Genomic DNA, 12,284 nt, shown 5'->3' on the forward strand with positions numbered 1-12,284 from the left:
AACAGAGGTAACAAAACCCCCAGAGATAGACTGCATAATGCTCTATTAACTTTGAATGCTAATGAGAAAGGAACAACAGCTGCAAAGAGACATTGGATAATAGAAAAAACTACAGAATTAAATCAGCATATACTTTAAGGATGTGCTGACCTCAGAATGGAAACCAGGATATGGGTTACGTTGGGGGCGAGGTTTTGCTTTTGTTTTTCTACAGGAGAAGGTAAGCTGTGGATACCAACAAAATTGATAAGGGTCTGATTTGAACAAGAGGCCTCTTAATTAAAAGAGGCGATAATTCATTAACCAGTGTGACCATCCAATTTAAACTAACATACCATTAACACATGCCTTTTCATTTAAACAGATATAACTTGCCAAAAGGGAACCCCCCCAAAGTTAGTTTTGGGGAAAGGTTTTGTTTTTGTCTTTTAGGAGAAATAAGGCTAAGGAATCTGAAGAACACTGGACAAAAGGACAAATCATCTAGAAAAAATGTCCCAAGAAAAAGAGAAAAATGGCCTATTGGTATATCATCTATAAAATTTCATAAGTCTTCCTAAATGTTTGTTTCTGCTCTTCTCTAAAAACATTTAACACAAATGGTCTTCTTGTAGTCCCAGTTCAATTAAAAATTAAAGCTGGCTTTGGAGCTGGAGAATGGCTCTCTCCTCCTTTAAACCCAAGCATGTTGTTAAAAAGAAAATGCAAACTCCCTGTATCATTCCAGAAGAAAGAGCCATCTTCTGATATGGGACAGGAGAAAAAGCAAAAAACAAAAACAAAAAAATTAAGGGACTATTCTATTACTACTAATCTCAATTCTTTGATTCTATTCTGATTCTTTAAACTTTTCTTAAAGTATAAATTTTATATCAAAATTTACAAGATTAATATATATATTTTTTAAAGTTTGTTAAGATATTAATGGTCATATAGAGTACTAACTAATTCTAGAAAAAAGGCTTCAATTAGCTGCCTATACATGTCTTTGTGTTCAAGTCTCTTGTCAGTTTTCTGTAGGAAATCACGACCAGGCCTAACATCAACTGAAGTCTCCAGGAAGATGGGGCCCCACAACAACAACAATTCCACATGGACAATAATAATACCACTAAGCTGACAAACATCATCTACAGATCAACTTTGGACTACAAACTCTTCAGAGCAATTTTGAGATGGCTAGCTGAGATGATCCAGTTTCAAAGACTACTTGAATAAGGACTTGAGATAAGCCCTGAACTTTGGCATTATGCACAGACTGGAAAACAAAGGATATAGCTACCTTTTCTAGAATTTGACAATTAACCCATAATTTTTCTTTTCAGAATAAAGATGCCTTCACCCATACCCAGTAGGAAGCAATTTTAAGAATACAACACCCACATTCCCAAAGAGGTGGTGTGGGGCGGGTGGTTTTTTGGTCTTTTAATGCGTTTGGGGTCTGGGATAATTTTCACTGTTTAGGAGGGTTGGTTACATACAAGTTGTTGTTAAGGGTTAGGAGAAGGGCTAAGCAAAAGAGATTAGATTTAAGGTTCTTCTTTTAAACAAACAAAAAACAGGATATATAGAAATGATAGAATAGAGGGTAGATTATTGAATCTACTCGGAAAAATAAAGAGAAGATATAGATACAATATAAATAAAAAGATAGATTATTGAATCTACTTTTAAAAGACAATTACTAGTTTTAAATACTTTACATTAGATTGGATTTTTGTATATTGTATACAAATTATATATATTGAGATTGATATTGTTAGAAAATGCCATATGTATATTTCTAATCTTGTTCAAGATATTGTACTTATACCATTCATTTAACAATGTAGTGCAATTTGCTGATCCTTGAATGTTATTATTACCATTAGGATATAAAGAAACAAAAGTTAGTAGTTAGACATTACAATCGAACTTGTAGTCATATTAGGTATGTTTTCAAGATCGAGCAGATATATTTTACACAGACAGATCATCTTCAAACCTTTCAGAGATCTACAGAATATGGCATTTAAAATGTTTTAATAACTTAGAAAATTTTTCTTTTTTGGTATGACTATGAGACATGTCAGTTTCTGGCAGCACCAATCTACTTCAGAGAAAATATGGGCATTGAAGAAACTGTATATGGAGTTAACTTTCATTGTGGCAAAAGTTAGCCACTGGACAACAAAGTATCCTTGAATCAACTGCTGACAAACAGGACAGACAGGACACAAAACAAAGGACTACTGATTCTTGCCAATACAAGTGTGGTTGTGGCTTTAACAAAAGGCATCTTCTGAGGTCAGGACAATATGGCACCATCCCTGAAGTGGCCTTTACAATCCAGAAAAGGTACAGTGCCTCTTTCTTCGAAGGCAGCTGAAATGGCAGTGGATGGCTTCTGATGTGCAGTGGAACAGCAGCTGAAACAGTTATTCTTGAAAGAGTAACTAAGGTGACAGAGTCTAACCACTCAATGATAGACTAGCATTTAATAGAGGGATGCAGAGAAGAATGGGATGCTGAGATGAAACCACACACACAACCAAAGAAGAATGGACAGCTGAATTTAAAAAATATCAACAATTTCCAGAATTTAAAATCCTGAATCATGACAGGACACTAGTGGAATTCAGGTGTTTCTGGTACATGGACTACTCTCACCAAATGTGAGGTCGAACTGTTGGACTTGTGTACATTCTACTTAACAAATGAATCTGTCAGATACACTAAGCCTATAGGCTGAAGATGCCCCAATGCTGTGGAGAAACCTTGGGTGACTGTCCAGGCAGCTGGCTGTTTCTGTCAACTCACACCTTTTTTGGAAGCCGCTTGTGTGCACTTCCTGTTTTTATTTTTTTAGGTAATATTATTTCCTTCTTAGTTCTCTGAGGGAGTTGAAGATTAGATAGTTATAATTAAAAATTAGATAGTTATAGTTTTTCTTTTTAAGAATTTCAGAAAAAACCTCACTAAAGAGGTGAAAGTGTATAAATTTGAAAGACATTATAAGATAGTTCTCTGTTAGTAATATAAGTTAGGATAAAAGTGAATCAGGTACATTTTGGATTTACCAAAATAGGATAAATAATGGAATTATTTTCTCTGAATTTGTCAAATGCAAATGGACTAGACATTGTTTAGGTATTTATCGCTTGTATATATTGTATATAGTTATTGTACTTATTGTATATAGTTTCTCCTATATTAGTTACAACTTTTTTCCTTTTTTCCTTTTATTAGAATAGAAGGGGGAAATATGCCGGGCGGTGGTGGCGCACGCCTTTAATCCCAGCACTCGGGAGGCAGAGCCAGGCGGATCGCTGTGAGTTCGAGGCCAGCCTGGGCTACCAAGTGAGCTCCAGGAAAGGCGCAAAACTACACAGAGAAACCCTGTCTCGAAAAAACCAAAAAAAAAAAAAAAGAAGGGGGAAATATAGTGATATTTTATTTGTGCTGAAATGTGATTTTATTTGTATGTTAATAAATAAAGTTGCCTGGGGATCAGAGGTTATAGCTATTAAGCAGAAGTCTGGCAGTGGTAGCACACGCCCTTAATCCAATCACATGGCAGACAAAGACTGCATGTTCAAGGACACAGCCAGCATGGTGACACACCTTTAATCCAAGTACCAACCACAGAACCTGGAGGTCTGTATAGACAAGCAGTGGCGAAGAAGCCATGTGGTTGGGTTTAGAGCCAATGAGAAGGCAGAACAGAAAGGCAATAAAAATACAGACACACAGGAAGTAGGTCTCTTTCTCAGGGGAAGGATGGCAGTGGCAGCGGGTGATAAGAAGGTGGTCTTGGCTCTTGGCTACTGCTCTCTGACCTCTGGGCTTTTAACTCTGCATTTGGCTCTATTTCTTATTTAATAAGACCGTTTAGAATTACATCTGCACTCCAATGATATAGACCAGTAATGTTATATATTTTATTGCTAAGCATTTTCCTTTAATATAAGGAGAAATGGAATTATATTTTATCATGATCATCTACATATAGCATACATGTTGAAATTGAGAGCTATAATCCATTATTATTATACAGGTCAGGAAATCAATTTACTAATAGCAACTTGGACTATTTTTTAAAGAATAACATAGGAAATAAACAGACCTCATAGGACTAACAAGGTATGGATTACAGGTTGAGGATTCCTTATCCAAATGCTCAGAACCAGAAGTGTCTCTCAGACTTTGCAATGTCATAGGCACATATAAGATATCTTGGATGTGGGATTCAAATCTAACACCAACTTATCTATGTTCTGCACACACTTTACAAACATAGGCTAAAATGAAGGTACTTTCATATAGCATTATCAGTGTGCCAGTGTTCTGACAGTGACAGGTCACACGAAATTCAGTGTGGAATTTGGCACATTGAACTAGTCCTCAAAAAGTTTCTGATTTTAAGCATTTTAGATGCCTGCTGAACTATAGAAACACTACAAGAGTATTTTGAGGCAAACACAGAAGTGTTTATGGTACTTGAAATCCTCACCCCACAACTCACTAGCAGATCTCTTCACTGCTGAGCCTTTCATTGTCTGTAGGGGGAAAGTACTAGTTTTCAGTCCAAATGAAGTACATAAATGCTGCCTGTCAATTTCACAATACCTCTGATATGATGACATCAAGCCAGTAGTGCCCCCAAATTCACACCAAAATGTTCCCAGCAGGTGTATGATCACGGTCCCTTGTTCCTTTCCCTTTCCGAGGCTTGTGCATGAGAACTGCTTTGGCTAAGATTAGTATGCCATGACTGAGGCAATGAACTCTACTTCAACACATCGTCTCCACAGTCCTACTCAGTCAATTTCAACTGTTTCATGTGCACAGTGACCACTTAGTCATGTGGCCAATAAGTACTAAGGCCTGAAAAACTACCTGCTCAACAAGAAGAATCTGAAAGAGATATATCATGAGAACATATAGCTATTCATCACCTTATCAGGGTTTTCAATTAAAGCCAAAACAACAACAGCCTCCCTCTCCTGGTATTCTGCTAAAATAAGTCATCTAACCCTGAGTTGAAAACTCATTCGGAGAGCAGTTAAGCCAGCATTCAAGCAATACTTCCTCCTATTCCACTACAAATTAGCTGAAGAGAATACTTCTTTTATTCCAACCCTTTTGTTTATTTGTATTTGGGGAGTGGGGAGGTGGGCATGAACACTAGACAAACACTCTATCACATGGCTATATCCTTAATACTTTTCACTTTGAGGCAGGTCACTAGGTTGCTGGGCTGATCTTCCTGTGTTGACCTGCTGAGTGGGCCAAGTATTAGATCTTCACACCAGACCCAACTTGGAGTTTTACATTGTTTGATTTGAAGACAATTTACTACTGTACTGACCCCAAACAAAGAAATGAGGGGTTAAGTGCACTCCCCATTCTCGTGAGATTCTCAGACATGGATAGTAATCCTGGAAACACCCAAGAGTTCATAGTAAGTTCGATGTCACCTCCTGCTGCCACCCCTGGTTCTAGGTATGTGGTCATGCTACATCTACAAAAAGACATGCCATCTGTGTGCATGTGTATGTGAACGTGTGTATGTGTATGCATGCATGTATGTGTGTGTGCATGCTAGAGGGCAACCTTAAACTCCCAGATGGCATCCACCTGCTTTGGGTTTTGTTTGTCTTTGAGACTATCTCTCACATTCTGCAATACCAACTTCCCCTTAGAAGACGCTTTTCAAATAGATAAGCCTCCAACATTTTGTACGTGGGGGAGATTTTTTTTTTTTTGAATTGCCTGCTCCCAATCAAGATGTGTGGTGGTGGTGGTGGTGGTGGTGGTGGTGGTGGTGGTGGTGCACTCCTTTAATCCGAGCACTTGGGAGGCAGAGGCAGACAAACAGATCTCTGTGAGTTCAAAGAAGAGATGGCTCAGCAGTTAAGAGCAAATCCTGAGGACTCAGGTTCAGGTCTGAACACCAATATGGTGGCTTGTAACTCCAGTTCCATGAGATCTAATTTTCTCTTCTAGCCTCTCTGGGCACTAGGCACACATATAGTACATACACACATATGTATGTAAACACCCATACATGAAAAAAACCTTTTAAAAGTATATTCACTTATATTCTTTGTAGGCATACTTCTCTATCTTTTCAACAGAAGCGGCTTATTAAAAACATCCCAGATTTCCCCTTTCAGGAAGACTGCTAGTGATGCTGAAGCTTTCCCATGTTTCCTACTCTATTTGCCCATTTTGATCTTTGCCATGTGAAGAAAATTTTCTCCTCCATTAGTTTATAAGCCCTCTTTGATAGTCTAAAAAATAAATATGTTTGCAAAAACACTTTCTTAGTGTGTCATTTGCCTTTAATTGTCTATAAGATTTTTGAGGAAGTTTTATAATTTTGAAGTAATTCAAGAATCTTCTTTAAAGTCTGTATTTTTTAATTATGCTTAAGTTTCTCCACCCTGAGACTTGAAATTGTTATTTTTTGGTTATTATTTTTCTAAAAAATATTTCAAAAGCACACAAGTCCACCTAAAATCACTACCATTTTACAACTTTAATTACTTATACCAGTGCACACTTTATACAGACTCAAACTGGCAGCCTTTTTCTAAAGTATTTTCTGACACAGGCCTCTAAAAAATTAGCTTATTAACTGGTTTCAAGAATTTCTGCAAGGCTAATGAGTCATGACATTACACCCAATTTAACAATAGCCCCTAAGTTCCACAGCTATTCATGTCTACACCATCAGTGCCTAAGTACTCTCCAGTGTTTTCTGAAGGATCAGGAAGAATAAACTCATTCTTGGGAGCCAACCAGTTGTGTATGATGCATTCTGTTGTAATGATCAGACAGCAATCCTTAAAGGCGCTATCACTTTAATCTCTCCTAATCTTCCTCTACTTTCATAGAAATCAGACTTTCAGGGTGAGCCTTTGGTTACAAGGTTAGCTCTGGGAGCACCATCGTGCTCTCACCTCCCACCTGGGGCTTTACGTCAACCTTCTTAGCCTTGATGGAAACTACACGAAGTCCAGGACCCTTCTCTTTTCTACAAGGAGGGCTAAACGTCAGTACTTATTCGCAGGGCTCTGCAAAGATGTGAAATGGAAGGATGCACATGAATGTTGACCTGAGCATTGTGCTAGGTGCGAGGGTCAGATTTGTTCCACCCTGTCCCTGGGTAAAGGTCAGTTTAGTGGAAGAAACCACCAAGTGTCATCAGATGGTTAAGCACTGAGATGGTACCATAGACAGGACATCGTGAGGACCCAGGGAAAGCTCCTTGACAGGATGGCAGGGCCAGCTTTCCTGAGATGGAGATGCCTGAGCTGACAAGTGGTAAGAAGGAAAAACAGAGACATGAAGTTCACCCAGAACACAACACAAGTGCAATCAAGCTGAAGCATGAGGAGAAGCCGGAGAGCAGAATATCTCTGTCCAGGCTTCCCAAGGGAAACATTAAAAACTATCAAACTTGGGCTTTTTGTAACTCTGGTGGTCAAACATGAATGTTATGTTCTATAAGGTACTTCTCCAGTGTCCATTGCTTGTGTTTAAAAGTTATGAAATTCCCAAGGAATCCATATACTTTAAGGGCTTAAAGAAAACTTAGATGATATCATTTAAAAACCACCTTAGGGCCGGGCGGTGGTGGCGCACGCCTTTAATCCCAGCACTGGGAGGCAGAGGCAGGCGGATTTCTGTGAGTTCAAGGCCGGCCAGCCTGGTCTACAGAGCGAGTTCCAGGACAGGTTCCAAAGCTACACAGAGAAACCTTGTCTCAAAACAAAACAAAACCCCCAAAAAACAAAAACCACCACCTTAGGATCTTGCTGCCAAGACTACAGAATTGAGTTTGGTCCCTGGGACCCACAAAATAGAGACTAGACTACTGAAGTTTGCCTTCTGGCTTCCACATGTGTGCTGTGGTGCATGCACATGCAAGCGTGCGTGCTTAAACATATAAAAAAAATGAATTGAGCTGTCCCTTAAAATAGATGGTTAACAGCTTTTTCTCCAGTCATATCTAAAAGATAATTTCAAAATAAAACCACTGATCCTCAAAGACTATCCTATGATTTCCTTGCTAAGAGTAGAAAGAATATGCTTTGGGACTTATGGAGAGCTCAAACTGTAAGTAATTCATAACTTTTGGGGAGCCCTACCAAATTAAATCTGAAGGCTGCCAAGTAACTGCTCCTTGACTTCCAGTGCGCTCACTTGAACTTCATTGTCCACACGCTTACTTCCCCACAGACACTTTTGGTACAGCTGGGCTGGCCTATCTTCCCAGCAGGAACAGTCTTAAATACTAACCTGCTTTACTTCAAAGGCAAAGGGGTCAAAGAATTTTGCTTAAATAAATAAACAACACAGAAAGTCTAAATACTGACCCCTTAAACTAGAATTACTTATTTCATACTGTTTGGATTTCCACAACTAAAAAAACCCTCAACATTTTTCCCCCTAGGACATAGTAACTAGTAATGGGGAGACACAAGATTAAGACGACAAATTTCACTCTAGAAAAGCATGCAACATAGTAATAAAGTTTGCACTCTTAACCAGCTCAACTGCAGCCATGACTATGTTTTCTGCAGCCAAAATTAGGGAGAGTAGTAAAACCCTAGGGTTAATTTAGTTAGTCCAAAAAATTCATTCAAGCAACCACCAAGATCATGTTCTATGTTATTTGAGGGGTACAAAGTAAAGGACTTACTCTGTTTGCAATGATTTCATAGTCAAAATGTATGGGAATTAAGCCTGCACTGACAGAATTAATTAGAGCAGAAGGTGGAGTTCCTAGAACAACAGAGTCTATGTAGTGTCTAAAAACACCTGGCCAAATCAGCTCAGCCCTCAGAGGTAAGTGGCATATTAGGAATTCGGGCCACACCTACCAGGGCCTGACCATAAGGCTCAGAAAAGATATATTTTTACAAACTAATGACACATGCTAGGATATCTAAAGTTGGTTGGCTTTTTTAGTTTTTTAAATATGATGCCAATGGGGGGGGGAGGGGAGGAAAAGGAGAAGGCTAACACATATAAAAAGCACTTCAGCCTTTCCTCCCAGGCTTAGTAAGTGCTCCCCCATAACCTCCAAAAATGGGCATTATAGAAGATAAAACAAGCCAGGCTTGCATACTCAGAATTTAAAATGAGATATAACTGTTTCAACTTACTATGGGAAGCAAGAAATACACGCGTTAAGTAAAAATAAAATCTAACATCTTGAAACCTTGTCAAACAAAGAAAAACCTCACATCCTTATTATCTTTAAACTACACTGGCTTCTTCAGTGTGTCAGGTTTAGGTCCTAGAAACTTAAAGTAAAAAGGAACTTAGTTCCTCTTCTGCCACCCCAGTAAGTGCCTTTCTAAATCAGTGATCCACACTCCAGCTTTTGGCTGTTTTAATGCTACTCCAGCAAAGAGCAAGTACACAGAGAGCAACAAAAAACACTTGAACAACTTGACTGCATTTCAGTATGCGTGACCTTACCACAAACCCCCAACGACTGCGAACTAACTACAAGCACCGACAGTGACCCCGTCGGAAAGGGGAATCTTCTTTTTGGCAGACCTGGCTCCCTTAACTTTGGATTTGGAGATCAGGCTCAAGGAATGAGTGTGCGTGTGTGCGTGCGTGAGTTCCTTGCTTTCTTAATGAGCTCCAGTGTGTCACAGTGCACAGGTGACAGGAAGAGGGGGGCTTTCAGGGCCACGCGGGCTTTAAGACTAGAGGAGCGCGAGCCCCGGGCCACCGACTCGGTCCGCCTGGCCCGGCGCCCGGTTACCTTTGGGGGTCAGAGCGCGCGCTCCCGCCGGGCCCGGGGGCGCGCCGAGGCCGCCGCGCTGGGCCCAGCCCGACTCGTGAGCGCTGGCGGACGCCCCGGGGCTCCGTGCGTTTGGAAAAGCACAGCGCATCTCTGCGCGCCTGCCCGGCCACACTCCCGGAGAGCACGGAGCCCCGGGCACCACTGTTACCCAATAACCATGTCCCGCACCGCCGCAACAATGCGAGCCCCGGGTTCCCCGAGAGCACGAGTCCCTCGGCTCAGAGCCGCCCTGGCCGAGCGGAACCCGCAGGGCCGAGGGGAAAGGGAGGGGCGGCGCGAGGTGCGGAGGCCGGCGCCACAGGCCGCGGTGAGTCCGGCTTTTTTCCCAGTGCGTAGCCGGGGCCTGGCCCCCGCGAGTCCCGGCCCAGGCCAAGCTCAGGCGGCCGGGTGACTCAGGCCGGGCCTGCCGGCTCCGCTCCGCCCTCGGCGTCCTACGCCCACGACTTCCCCGGCCCGGCCGCCATTCCGCCTGGCCGCGGCGCGGCGCCTCAGGCCTCGCCGGCAGCCCGGGCTCGGCCGCCGCGGCCCGGAGTCACTGCGACACCGCGGCTCCGCCGGGGCCTGCGCTGCCTCCCGCCGCCGCGGCCCGAGCCGCTACTCACCCGCATCTCCGGGCGCCCCCCGACGCTCGGGCGACGGCGTGTAGTGCTCGCGGGGCCCGCCGAGGTCTGGCCGCGTCCCTCAGCGCCCGGGCTGCCCCGCCTGGAGCTGCGTGCGACACGGCGCCCGCTCCTCCTCCTCCTCCCCTGCCCGCCTGCCGGCCCTCCTCCTCCTCCTCCTCCCGCCGCCGCCGCCGCCTGCACCACGCAACCTCCGCCCTCTCGCCGTCCCTCCGCCGCTCCCCGCCCTCCCGGCTTCACCGGCTCTGGCGACCGCGGGGCGAAGCTGTGGGGGAGGGAGGGCCGGAACGCACCGCCATCGGCGTCCGGGGCGGGGGAGCCGAGAAACCGTCGCCGCCATGGCCCGGCCGCCGGCGGCGGTGGCGGCGGCGGCGCGGGAGGGGCACCGAAACCGCCCTCCCGCAGGCCCCGGCCGACCCTCCGTGGCGAGGCCCCGCTGGGCGCGGGCATTTCTACCTGCAAACCATGGCCCCTGCTTCCCGAACGCCGAGCCGGGCACCGCCGGACGCGCCGGATCCTCCGCCAGGTTTTCCCGCCGCCCTCGCGTCGGGGCGGCCTCTCAAGTCCCGGCTTCCCGCCACTTCGGACTTCTCGTGGGGGCTGAGCTGAGGTTGGGGGCTCTGGCCGCTGAAGAAACTTCCGGAAGCAGCTGTGCGAGAGGGGCTTGGATCTCCCCTGCCCGGCTCCTGCGCGCATAGCCCCGGAGCTGACATGCACCGCAGCACCCCCGCAGCCGGGGGTCTCCGGTCCTGGGGTGGAACCAGAGGCGATAACCCCGACCGCCGGAGGGGAAAGGCAGATGCACCGGCGGCCCCCAGATCAGCGCAGGCTCCGGGGAAGCGTGCCTCTCCGACCCCCCTTCCTACCTGCAGGCCTGCCTTGGGGATCCCCCTGCCGAAAGCGCCAGCTTGCCCACATACCACGTGTATGTGTGTATCTCCCTCTTGAATACTTTCTCCAAACTCAAGTAGGCTTCCTTCCCTCTTTAGATCCGTTTCACTCTTCATCTCCGTAAGGTTCAATTTGTGGGTAGAGTTGGAGTTTGCGATGCCAACCTGGGGTGGCATGAAACAGTCTTGTTTTTACATCTGAATAATCTCACCCATTGGAAATCAGCTGCCCTCGTCTTGTGTTTGTGATATTCAGTTGTAAGTTTGGTAAACCCCCCCATAAGCCACAGGTGAGAGGCTAGAGAAAGCAGATTTACCCCACACCTACTTAGAGGCGGTTGTTTTTAAATCCCGGTTCAGATCTGCCATGTAGTTCCCTGAACTCAAAGTGAGGGGAGATTTTCAGTTAGCCCATCATCTGGGCAGAAGATGTGTTTGGTGTTAATTTCCTGTTTTCAGCAAACTAGAACACTGCAGATTCTAATGGACCACTTCGGGGCAGAAATCCTCAGCCGACCTGGCAGTCCCACATCCACACTGGAGTTCCTTTCAAAAGGAACGTCCCACCGGTGTGTCTAGTCCCTTCTGTTGAACTGTAGCTTTGTGTCAACATCTATTAAATATTTGTGTGTTGTTTTATATATGTATCCCAAATTATGCTGTCCTTTCGTTTGTCTTGGGCAACACCTCAATAACTCAGTCAATAGAATGTATTTAGTAACTTTTTTTCTGTAAGGGTGGAGATAAAGATTTGGAAGGTTTGTCCCTTGTATATTTTGGCTTTCATTTTAAACTGGATTCCCATATGTTTATCTCCTCTTCATATTCCCTTTATTCTGAATGGTCTCCTGTTTTGGAGATTTCTCACTTCAAGATCTGAGTTGTGTGCATCAACTTTGAGGGCTTCCTCCAGCCGGTTTGGCCTTAAATACAAGGACTTAGTCCCACTGAACCCACTCC

The 12,284-nt window shown here is 44.2% G+C and overlaps 1 protein-coding gene across 4 annotated transcripts in view; it reads right to left on the reverse strand.

Annotated features, from left to right (window-relative positions):
- Cul1 (cullin 1) overlaps nucleotides 1–11,291 on the reverse strand; it is an 80,169-nt gene extending 68,878 nt beyond the window's left edge. For 3 of the 4 annotated variants that reach the window (XR_013049728.1, XM_076566383.1, XM_076566386.1), the window contains exon 1: nucleotides 10,417–10,554. The gene's annotated coding sequence lies outside the window, so the exon portion shown is untranslated. Of the gene's footprint in view, nucleotides 1–10,416; nucleotides 10,555–10,890 lie in introns of those variants that run through there. The other variant, XM_076566384.1, reaches the window with a different exon arrangement.
- Between the last annotated feature and the right edge of the window lie 993 nt (nucleotides 11,292–12,284).

The sequence above is a fragment of the Peromyscus maniculatus genome, chromosome 3, assembly GCF_049852395.1.
Source record: "Peromyscus maniculatus bairdii isolate BWxNUB_F1_BW_parent chromosome 3, HU_Pman_BW_mat_3.1, whole genome shotgun sequence".
NCBI classification, from domain to species: Eukaryota; Metazoa; Chordata; class Mammalia; order Rodentia; family Cricetidae; genus Peromyscus; species Peromyscus maniculatus.